The sequence below is a fragment of the Phalacrocorax carbo genome, chromosome 3 (genome assembly GCF_963921805.1).
Source record: "Phalacrocorax carbo chromosome 3, bPhaCar2.1, whole genome shotgun sequence".
NCBI classification, from domain to species: domain Eukaryota; kingdom Metazoa; phylum Chordata; class Aves; order Suliformes; family Phalacrocoracidae; genus Phalacrocorax; species Phalacrocorax carbo.
Genome location: NC_087515.1, coordinates 41,397,819 through 41,408,292, shown reverse-complemented (window position 1 = coordinate 41,408,292; position 10,474 = coordinate 41,397,819). Strand labels below are relative to the sequence as shown.

The window sequence follows — 10,474 nt, the reverse complement described above, 5'->3', positions numbered from 1 at the left end:
GTGCTTGCTGGGAGGCCGAATGGGTGGTGGCGGGGCAGGAGGCGGTGGCCGTCGGGAGGGGGCTGGGCCGCAGCGACGCGGTTCCTGTTGCCGTGACATGGGTTCCCCCTCGATGGCGGTTGCCGCGGGAGGCCTCAGATAACCGGCCGCGTCCCTTCTTCCCCTCCCTCCCTCCCCGTCCCCGCCCGCCGCCATGCCCGCCCGGGCCCCGCCGCCCCCCGCGCAGCCCGCAGGTAAGAGATAGCGCTGCCGCTACCGCCGAGCGGGGGGCGGCTCGTTTACTCCGGGCCTGGCCGGAGAAGAGCACCCCGTGCCCCGCGGTGGCGGGCGGGGACCCCCTGAGGCTTCCCCCGGGGGCCTGTGGCGGCCGGGGCCTGTCAGGGCATCGCACTGTCCACCCTCCTGCCGCCGTCCCTGGGGCAGGGCGGTGGGGCCGGGCCGGGCCGCCCTGCCAGGCGGGAGGGCTGGGTTGGGGGGTGAAGCCTCGCGGCGCTCCCCTCGCTGGGGCGCCTCTCCCGGCTCGGCTTGTCCCGTCCCGTCCCGCCGCGACTGGAGCGAGGGGACGGGCCGCAGCAGGGCCGGCTTCTGGGCCCGGCGGCTTTGTCCTTCGACGGCGGGCCCCGGGCGGGGGTCGGGCGGCGGTGTGCCGCTCCTCGCAGCGGGCGGATTCCTGTAGCGGCTCCGGGTGGGGTGGCAGGGCCCCGAGGTTTTGTGGGGTTCAGCGGAGCCGCAGCTAGAGGAGAGGGCTCGGGCGCCTTGGTGTGGTACAAGAAGTTAAGGAGTCCTGTGTGTTTGTGTTTTTCTGATAAGCTTTCTTCTTCAAGGGACATAATCCATGTCACTTGCTAGATGCATCTGAAGATGACACGCTGAAGTCAAGTTATGATTTTTTGAATTTTTTCTTTTAGAAGTAATGTCATGCTAAAATGGGACAAAATTGCTAAAATGCTTATTAGGTCCTTACACTTCATTGTGCTATTACAAGTGGCTACCTGATCAACCAAAATATACTTTTTCCCTAGAGAAGACAACTACTTAAGCCAAAGGTTAAACCTTGGGATTCCTGCAGTATCAGTAAGCTGGCTTCTTGATGGTGACAGCCCCTTCCTTCCAGCTTTAGCACGGAAATGGAAACCTTCAGAAGTTTGATGTTCCTTTTAAAGCAAACCTCTGTTCGTAAATGAAGGGAGTGCATAGAAGAAGCATCATTGTCAAGAGCTGTACTGTGTTTGTCATATAAGTTTTGTTTTCACGCATGGTTTACAGCATGATTTGCTTCATTAGAACTGATTTTTTCAGCTGTTGAGTTCATAGTAAAGTGAGTTTGATGAATGCTGGTTTTTAACTGGGCTGGTCCTTTGAGGTTGAAAAAAATTAAAAGTATTTCCTCCTTGTTTTATTCTCTGGACATATGAACTAGACTGGCAAAACCAATTAGCCTACTTTAAGTATAAAAATGTTAAGTTGTATTGTTGGTGCACACAGAATTTTGTATGTATGCCCATATAGCTAATGTGTAGGTAGCGGTTCCTCTTCCTGAAGTTGGAGCTGTACCTGGAGGAATATAACATTAACTGGGAGAGCTGGGGGAAGAGGTGAAGTACCTGCAGCTACTGAGGGGTTGGTTGTTTGGTTTGGGTGATATTTTTTGACACATTCCTTTCATATTGGTGAAAATAAATAGCATAAATTTGAGGATATGAGAATTTAAACTTCAAAATATGAATTAACTGTGTAGTAAAGGCACTTCAGAAAAGCTAATGTGGCTGTGGTGTTTCTATTCCACATGATGTTTGCATAAAGTAAATGTTGTATGACCTTCTAAGGTCATGTGAAAGTATGACCTCTTATTTTTACTTCCTTTATTTGTTTATAAGTAAGCAGTTGAAGGATCTTGGTCTCAGTAGGTCAGTTCATGCTGTCTGGCTATTCTGTTTTTTATTTATTTTACTTTTATTTTTGCTCATATCATGGTTTTGTTTAGCAAAGGATTATAAGTCTATAAAAATTAAAAGGATTAAAAGTCTATAAAACTCAGAGTTACGCACAGTGAATCATATTTGTGTTACATATTTCTGTTGATGAAGGCAGTGTGTGATCTTACAAATGTAAGATACTTAAAAATTTCTGTAGTAACTTACTAAGTTAATGCAAGTATTTTAACACCCTAATTACATAAAATAATGTTCTGAACCTTTCCGTACTTTGAAAAGACTTGTCTTCCACAGTGAAAATAATAGAGCAGCTTAGATGGACTTCTGTCAACTCTCTGCCCTTTGCTCTTGAAATATTCATAGATCTTGCATATATGTAGTGGTATCAGTTGGAAACTGAGTGGTAAAGAAATTGATGCTGGATCTGTTTGTTTTCACTAAATTCAGTGGCATAATCTTCTTTCAGGTACTCATTATCTTTTTTGACAGAAGATTCATTCCTTTTTGTGCTCTTGTACTGTTTGACATCTTATACTGTGTCTTTGTGAACATTTCAGTGCAACAACATGCTAACGCTTTCATGAGGTATTCAAAATAATCATAACTTTTCTGGGTAGTCCTCTTAAGAGAAGTGTCTTAGATCCTACGCGTTGCTAGGTTTCAGAAATTTTGTCTGTTAATTTAATATTTCCTTTGTGCAGAAAACACACTGTGTAAGCTGCTTCTGCGCACAAAAAAAAAAGGCCTTAAAGTGTACCTTATTTGAGAACTGACGCTCTCATTTCCAGTGGACTTTCTTCCATGCTAATGTCTTCAGCAATTAGTTTTGGATTGATACTGTAAGGAATGTTTCTGTATTGGTGCCAGTTGCAAGGTGATGTAAGGAGTCTGCTTCTGTAAGGCAAATCTGGATTTTTCAAATCCAAGAGTCCTGTTTTGGAAGAACAACGAGGTAGGGCAAATCTTGTCTTTGCTTTAGTACATTTGAAAGTAGGTACGGGGGGATGGAAAAGTGAAACCTCAAGGTCATGTGTCTATTGAAGTGATGTAAAATAGGCTTTATTCTTTGGACTATTAGGTGTCCCTCCTGTCTTGTGCTTTTAGTATGAGATGTAGGTGGGATAAATGATGAATAATGTAAGCCTGTTCTTGATTCTGTCAGGTTGGGTTTCTTTGCCTTTTTTTCCCTCACCTACTTGTTCCCTGCATGTTGAAGAAAACATTTGTTCACTTAAGAACAAGCAAAAGTTTGCAGTAATGAAAGGAAGACCTATGATTGTTCTCCCTGTGCAACTGTATTTCTTCTGCCAAGCTGTGGGAGAACCTTTCATATAAGAGTGCACCTCTGGGCAGTTGTAATCTGCTCTTTACTATAGTCTGTGTGAAGTGTGAAGGGTTTATATGTGGTGGAGAATGTACTGCTCTCTAAATAAATCTCTGAGAACAGTTGACCTTAGGTAATCTAGTTCTAATACTTTCTAATCCAGCATCTTTTTGCCTTAATTTAGAACAGGTTCCCAGCTAACATGTTTGAGGGTAACATTCAGAAGTAGATTTTCTCACTGTGTTTTAAAAGGAATTTAAGAAATGGTAAGAATGAAAACATGCCAGTTATGTGTTACTTACAACATCTGTCTTTACATATCGTATGGATGTGTGCTGTATATTGGACACAAATATTGTCTTCCCACAGGGCCAGATTTTGAACCTGATTGACTTTCCCAGCCAGTTGTGTTTGCCTATATGAATTTTAAAAAATGCTTGTTCTTACAAGGCTTCTCTATTCACAGATTTAGGTACAGACAGTGCCTTTATCTGCAGCTGTTAAAGCAAGCCAGTAGACTTTTGAGGTGAAACGTTAAATTTTTTTGCTCATAGTAACTTTATAAAAATAACCTGGTCTTTTGGGTTTGGGGAAGTGATGCTATTCTTATTTAAATAAGAGTTTCATGAACTAACACAACACTTAAATTCATATTTTTTCCAAATGTTCCTCTGATTCCACAGCTAAGCCAAAATGAAATAGGGAGAAGTGAAACAGCACAACTACTGAAAGTACATATTGGATTGCTTCTTTATATAATCTAACAAGTAAGATTTAAAGGAAGATATTTATATCCTGGGTTTGTTCAAATTTCACATTTGTGCCACCTAACTTAGTCTTCCTGTATTGTCAGTGATGAGCGGAAGAGGAGTGCTGTCAGAGGTTTGAATTTTGTATAGGCTGAGTTGTCTGAGGATGCTTGGTGTTTACTGTCGGCCTGGGGAGGACAGGAAGAATGAGCTGCCCGAAATAAGTGCCTGAATCCCGACGGCAGTCTCCTGAGTTTTGTGGCTTTAATGTTCATTTTACATACAACACCTTCTAACAGAAGGTGTCTAGCATATTCAGTATTTGTTGAAACCACAGTAATGTACAGTGGTATTGATTAATTCCAAATGTTGGGTAATGTTCCTTATTGGAACTGGAGAACATTGTTTTCCTTAACTCATATGTCCGAGCAAAAAAAGTGTTTTGAAACTCCTGCTTTGGGTAATGGACCTTCTGGCTGTAACAGCATTAGATTCAAAATCGAAAACATTGACTTCTCAGGGGCTTTATGAAGTAAACATTTTCTTGCTGTATTTTGTTTGCTGGTAACTTATTAAAAAAAAAAATAGAAGCAAGCTTATTAAACCAATTTAAGAACATATTGACTTCAGCCTGGACAGTGACTCTCTAGAGTGGATTTGTGTTGTAGAAATGCTATCCTAACAGACAGGCTCTCCTTGTTTACAATGGCCCCTCTAGAAATAAGTTCCCAGGTGCAGAACAACTGTAATCCATTTTCCATTGTTCATAAGCCAATGAAAAGGTAAAGTTATAACAGAAGAGGACAGTTTTCCTACTGAAGCCAACATTTTGCTGTAATGAGAAGTCTAAATCTGGTCCTTACTGTGGTATTTTTGGTATCTGCTTGAGGAATTCCCTTGCAGTAGAAGAGTTAAATGCTCTTGGAAAGATCCAATGCTAGCAGCTAATGACTTAAATCCATCTCCTTGCCATTGCAAGGCTTTTACAGTAGGGCATTTCAGTAATGCTATTTCTGTCATGGAGATCTTGATCATGCCATTTCTTATTATTTTGTTTTCTTTATGCTTTAAGTGATGGGTTGCTTAACTTGGCTTTGCTTTCAGAATAATGTACAGCTGAGAGGCTATCAATTGCTTTGCTTATGTTTGCCTTAAAGGGAACATTCTGGTCTACAAGGAGTTTATTCTTTTGAATTTACATGCCTCGGGTATTTCTTTAGAGGTACTCTTTGTTTGTGACCTCCCAGTTTTGTAGGCCTTATGTAAGAGCCAAACGTGCTATTTCAAGTTTTGCCTTGGAGGATACGCAGAGAAGGAACTATTTATACCTGTTTTTGCGTACTGTAGTTCACTTTGTGTCTTTGTTAGACTGTTACTATTATTCTACAAAAAGGTAATGAACAGGGATGTGATCAATGTATAAGGAAGGCAGAAATTGTTTCCTATTTACTGCAAGCAAATCATAGGATACCCTTGTTTGCTAGTAAATGTTCTAGAAACATAGTTAGTGACTTGAGGTAAAAGAAGGGTACACATTTTGTCTTTCTGAATCCTTGCCCTATCAAAGCTTAAGTCAACTACTATTCTTACCTTTTCCAGCATTACTGATTTCTGTTTTCTCTCTTCTTTTGAGTGTTTTAAATTAACCTGAGTTATATTCTAACATTCCTGTGACCTTAGAAAAAAGGTTTAAACCAAGAGCTATGGTAACAGAATTGAATCTTGCCAAATTAATCTGCATTTTTTTCTTTAAAGTAAAATGTCAACATGTAAGTGTACTGGTGACTTACGTTTATAGTATGACTTTAACAGTGTTCTTCTATTTATGATACTGAAATTTGTTTGTGAAATTACTTCATAATCAATACCAATGTATGAATACAAAGAAACACATGGAAGCAAGAAGTTAAATAGTGTTTCAGCTTAAAAAAAAAAAAACCAAAACCACACCAAATAGGTAAAAGACTGCAGAAAATGGCATCTGAAAGAAAATGGCATCTGAAATTTAACACAATTCTTCAATATTTTTTTTTCCAGAAAATGTTGGGCAACTGCATGTCATGAGGAATTGATGGAAATCCATCATGGGTCTAATATTAAACTATTGTGATCTGAAAAACTTGCTGACACTTGTCTATGTAAATCTGTGGTTGTGGCTAAAATAATCCAGTCAAAATGAACGCTTAAACTCTGACATTCTTCACTTCAGGTTGTAAGGTCTGGTGCCAGAAACCTGGTTGTTGCATATTACAAATCATAGAAGTAGCTGCTCTATTATGTACAAGTAAAAACTGTTACAATTTCCTTCAAAGAAGAATCCTTACTACAGAGTGTGCTGAAAAATTGGTGGTTCCCATTTGTTTAAAACTTGTATATTTCAAGAATGTCTAAATTAACAGATAAGTGCAAAAATACATGTTAACTTCACAGCTGACTTAAATTTGGGAGCCAATACCCTCAAGGATATGGGGAAGATAAATAATCTGCATATCAGTCATGGTTCAAATTCTGCTTTGAGTTAGATAACGTTTTGCATTAATCACTTGAAATACCAGGTTTACCAAATTATATAGCCTAATGTCTTGACCAAGAATATGTCAGAGTTGGGTACAAAGTACTACAAAAGATGAAGCCATAGTTCCAGCTCTTAGCCCCTATTTGAGATGCCAGACAAAGCAGGGATTAACTAAATGGATTAATGAACAAAGTTGTTGCTCTGTCAGACCTTTGTGTTTTCACCATGTTAATGTTCTAGTGGACAATAACAAATTTGGTTCAATAGTTTATGGTTGGCAGGTAGAACACTTTTGAAAGCTGAGAAAAGAGGTCATAATGAAATTATTTCTGAAGAAAACTACATTAAAATTCCCTAAAAATTCCCATGCTGTGTTTTGTATTTCAAGGAGAATTAGGATTGTGCCCATTAAAAAAAAACAACAAAACACTAAATAGTCAAGGAGATGGGAAATACTGGTATGACTTTTTTCCTTCTGTTACGCTTTGAGTATGGTATTCTTTTGAGTTCTGTAAACAACAATTAAATTGTGTTAACATAACATTACAGTCATATAATACAGATTCATACATGTTGGAGCTCTTTAACTTCAGCTTTTAAAATGAGCTGTAACATCACTGGAAATAGCTAACATTCAACAAAATATAAATACCCACGTCCATACAGTTGGTTATGCAGTTGGTTCTTATGGGTTAAACTGATTAAACGTAGTAGACTATCAAACCAATGATCAGATTTTTAAATGCACAGTTAATGTTCCTTGCAGATCCTGTTTTGGCAACTGTTACTGAAACATATCTGGAGCAGAGTATTGTGCTACTGGACTGCTGCTGTGTAAATGATCCCTGTGATATTTAAAAAGTGCTTTGAAATGAAAAATTGAAAGAAGTTTCTTCTCTATGGCAGAAATTGCAGGAGAGAAAATTTTAAGATGGTCATATCTTCCTACATGTATGTTTGGGCTTGGCAGTCTGCTTTACCCCCTGTGCAACCTCTTCACCTTATCTTTGTCCTGTGCTTGTACCTACTATTCCTGTTCCTTGCCTCCCTTTTTTTTATGTTAACTGGAAAGAAAAGGACTCTGGTAGGTGAATTCCCTTTGACTGTGATGCTTGCTACTTTCACATTATTCAGTTTGTTTTCTGAACGCTGCATCTTGGTTTTTTTAGATCATCCTTGCCGCTAAGGATTTTCCCAACTCTATCATGATTTATTTTTAGCTGAGGTTAAGATAATATCAATTTTTAATAATTCATTTTTATTTATTTTTATAAATTTGAATTGAAATTTTGATCAAATTAAAACATCAATCAAAAAAAGTCAATGGTCAACAAAAAATATGGGTAGAGTTGTTATGATGGACAATATATGGAAGTATGTCCAGTGCAGGTTAAGAATTCATTTTTGTTGTCATTTCTCATATGAGATCTTCTGATGTCAAGTGGAACAGTTACTAATACAGAGCTGAACACGATATTTCAAATAACTCGAGTGAAAACCAACTTACACAAGTCTATAAATCTGAGAACATTTAAAATTAAAACAAAACATGTATGCTTTTGGTAAAACATACAGACAGATTTTCTCTTTAATAGGAAAGTTCAGAAGTTTCTCTTAGAGGCCTTGATTCATACTGTTAGGATAAGTCTTTGACATACAGTAAGAAAAAATTCTGTTAGGGTTCATTGTTTAGTCTGAGTAGTGATGACTGCAGTTTTGTTATTTCATTTAAGTAATATTGGCCTATAGAATACATAAATTAGGAGGCTCATCAGCATCCTCCTGCATCTAATTCCTATCCATAAAGCTATGGTAATCTAGGTAGGCCACTGAGCTGGCAGTGCTTCTTAGCCAAGCAAAAGAGTTGCAGCTGATCAATGTACTTTCCAAGATTTTAGAAAACTTTAGGCTGTAGGAGTACAATGTAGATTTGTTTTATTACTAAGCCAGCAAAACTATATTTTAATGTCATTCTCTCTGTACAGGGTTATAAGTTTATATATTTGCCAGTTGAAGACAAGTTTGAGGTTGCTGCTTTCTTCAGCCTTTTCCTCCCCTTCTCATGATTTCCCATCAGTAAGGTTTCTGGGAGAGGGGAGGCTGGTCTACCTAGATTTAATCTACTTTTTACTTTAATATAATTGCTTGCCTGTCTTTATTAGTCTAAAACTGTTTCAAAAGAAGAGAAATCTGATCTATATCCGTTTGGAGTTATTTTATATATAGTATGATACTGCTGTGTTAAACTTGATTTTTTTGTTATTCATACTGGACGGAAAGCTTCAACACTGGATCTGTGGACTTAAGAAATCTTGGTTTGAAAATCAAATATGTTAATTTCATAGTTCTTCTGTAAGGCCTTTGACACGGTCCCCCACAGCATCCTTCTCTCTAAATTGAGGAGATACAGATTTGATGGGTGGACTGTTCGGTGGATGAGGAATTGGTTGGACAGTCACATCCAGAGGGTAGTGGTCAGTGGAGACCGGTGACGAGTGGTCTCCCTCAAGGGTCTGTAATAGGACCAGTACTATTTAATATCTTCATCAATGACATAGACAGTGGGATCAAGTGCACCCTAAACAAATTTGCAGATGACACCAAGCTGAGCAGTGCAGTTGACACACCAGAAGGACGGGATGTTATCCAGAGAGACCTAGACAAGCTGGAGAGGTGGGCCTGTGAGAACGTCATGAGGTTCAACAAGGCCAAGTGCAAGGTCCTGCACCTGGGTCAGGGCAACCCCCAATATCAGTACAGGCTGGGGGATGAAGGGATTGAGAGCAGCCCTGCGGAGAAGGACTAGGGGGTACTGGTGGATGAAGAGCTGGACATGACCCAGAAATGTGTGCTTGCAGCCCAGAAGGCCAAACATATCCTGGGCTGCATCAAAAGCAGCGTGGCCAAGCAAGCTGAGGGAGGTGATTCTCCCCCTCTACTCCGCTCTGGTGAGACCCCACCTGGAGTACTGTGTCCAGCTCTGGAGCCCTCAGCACAGGAAGGACGTGGACCTGTTGCAGTGGGTCCAGAGGAGGGCCACAAAGATGATCTGAGGGCTGGAGCACCTCTCCTATGAGGACAGGCGGAGAGAGTTGGGGTTGTTCAGCCTGGACGAGAGAAGGCTGCAGGGAGACCTTATTGTGCGCTTTCAGTACTTAAAGGGGGAGTTTAGGAAAGATGGGGGCAACCTCTTTAGCAAGGCCTGTTGTGACAGGACAAGGGGTAATGGTTTTAAACTAAAGGATGGTAGATTTAGACTAGATATAAGGAAAAATTTTTTTACAATGATGGTGGTGAAACACTGGAACAGGTTGCCTAGAGAGGTGGTAGATGCCCTCATCGTTCAAGGCCAGGTTGGACGGGGCTCTGAGCAACCTGATCTAGTTGAAGATGTTCCTGCTCACTGCAGGGGGGTCGGACTAGATGACCTTTAAAGGTCCCCTCTGACCTAAACCATTCTATGATATACCAATATCTGTCTAACTGGTCTCTTCCCCTCTTTCCCTCCGCCCGCTCCCCCCCAAAGAAGGGGGGAAAAAAAAGGCAACCAGCACTTCTACCTAGCAGGGCATGTCTGTGTATAGCATATGGATCTTCGTCTGCAGCAAAACATTGAGAAAGCAATTGTAGTCTGGATATACTGGTGTTTAATCTTAGTGTTGATGGTTGACCACAGTAGATCTTAGAAATTTGGATATAAAGCAGAAATGGCTGCTCTGATAGTTACAAAGAAGAAATGCTAATATCGTGTTTAGTGGATTGAAAACCCAGAAGCTTGGAAGGTGAACAGGTTGGAGTAATCTGAGTTGGAAGTCAAGGCCACACTCTACAGACATCTTGGAAAGGATCTTTATGTTCATATATGACATTAAACAGCAATTGCTAGACCTTGATGTAAAAGGGGGAGTGCTCTTGAGAGATGAGGCCTCTGAGATAAGAGTGAAGCTCTTCT

General features: G+C 40.4%; 1 protein-coding gene across 3 annotated transcripts in view; it reads left to right on the top strand.

Moving 5' to 3' along the window:
* The first annotated feature begins 56 nt into the window (after window positions 1–56).
* AFTPH (aftiphilin) overlaps window positions 57–10,474 on the top strand; it is a 47,646-nt gene continuing 37,228 nt past the window's right edge. Inside the window, exon 1 of one of the 3 annotated variants that reach the window (XR_010372107.1) lies at window positions 57–233. The gene's annotated coding sequence lies outside the window, so the exon portion shown is untranslated. The remainder of the gene's footprint in view (window positions 234–10,474) is intronic. The other 2 variants (XM_064446673.1, XM_064446674.1) reach the window with 2 other exon arrangements.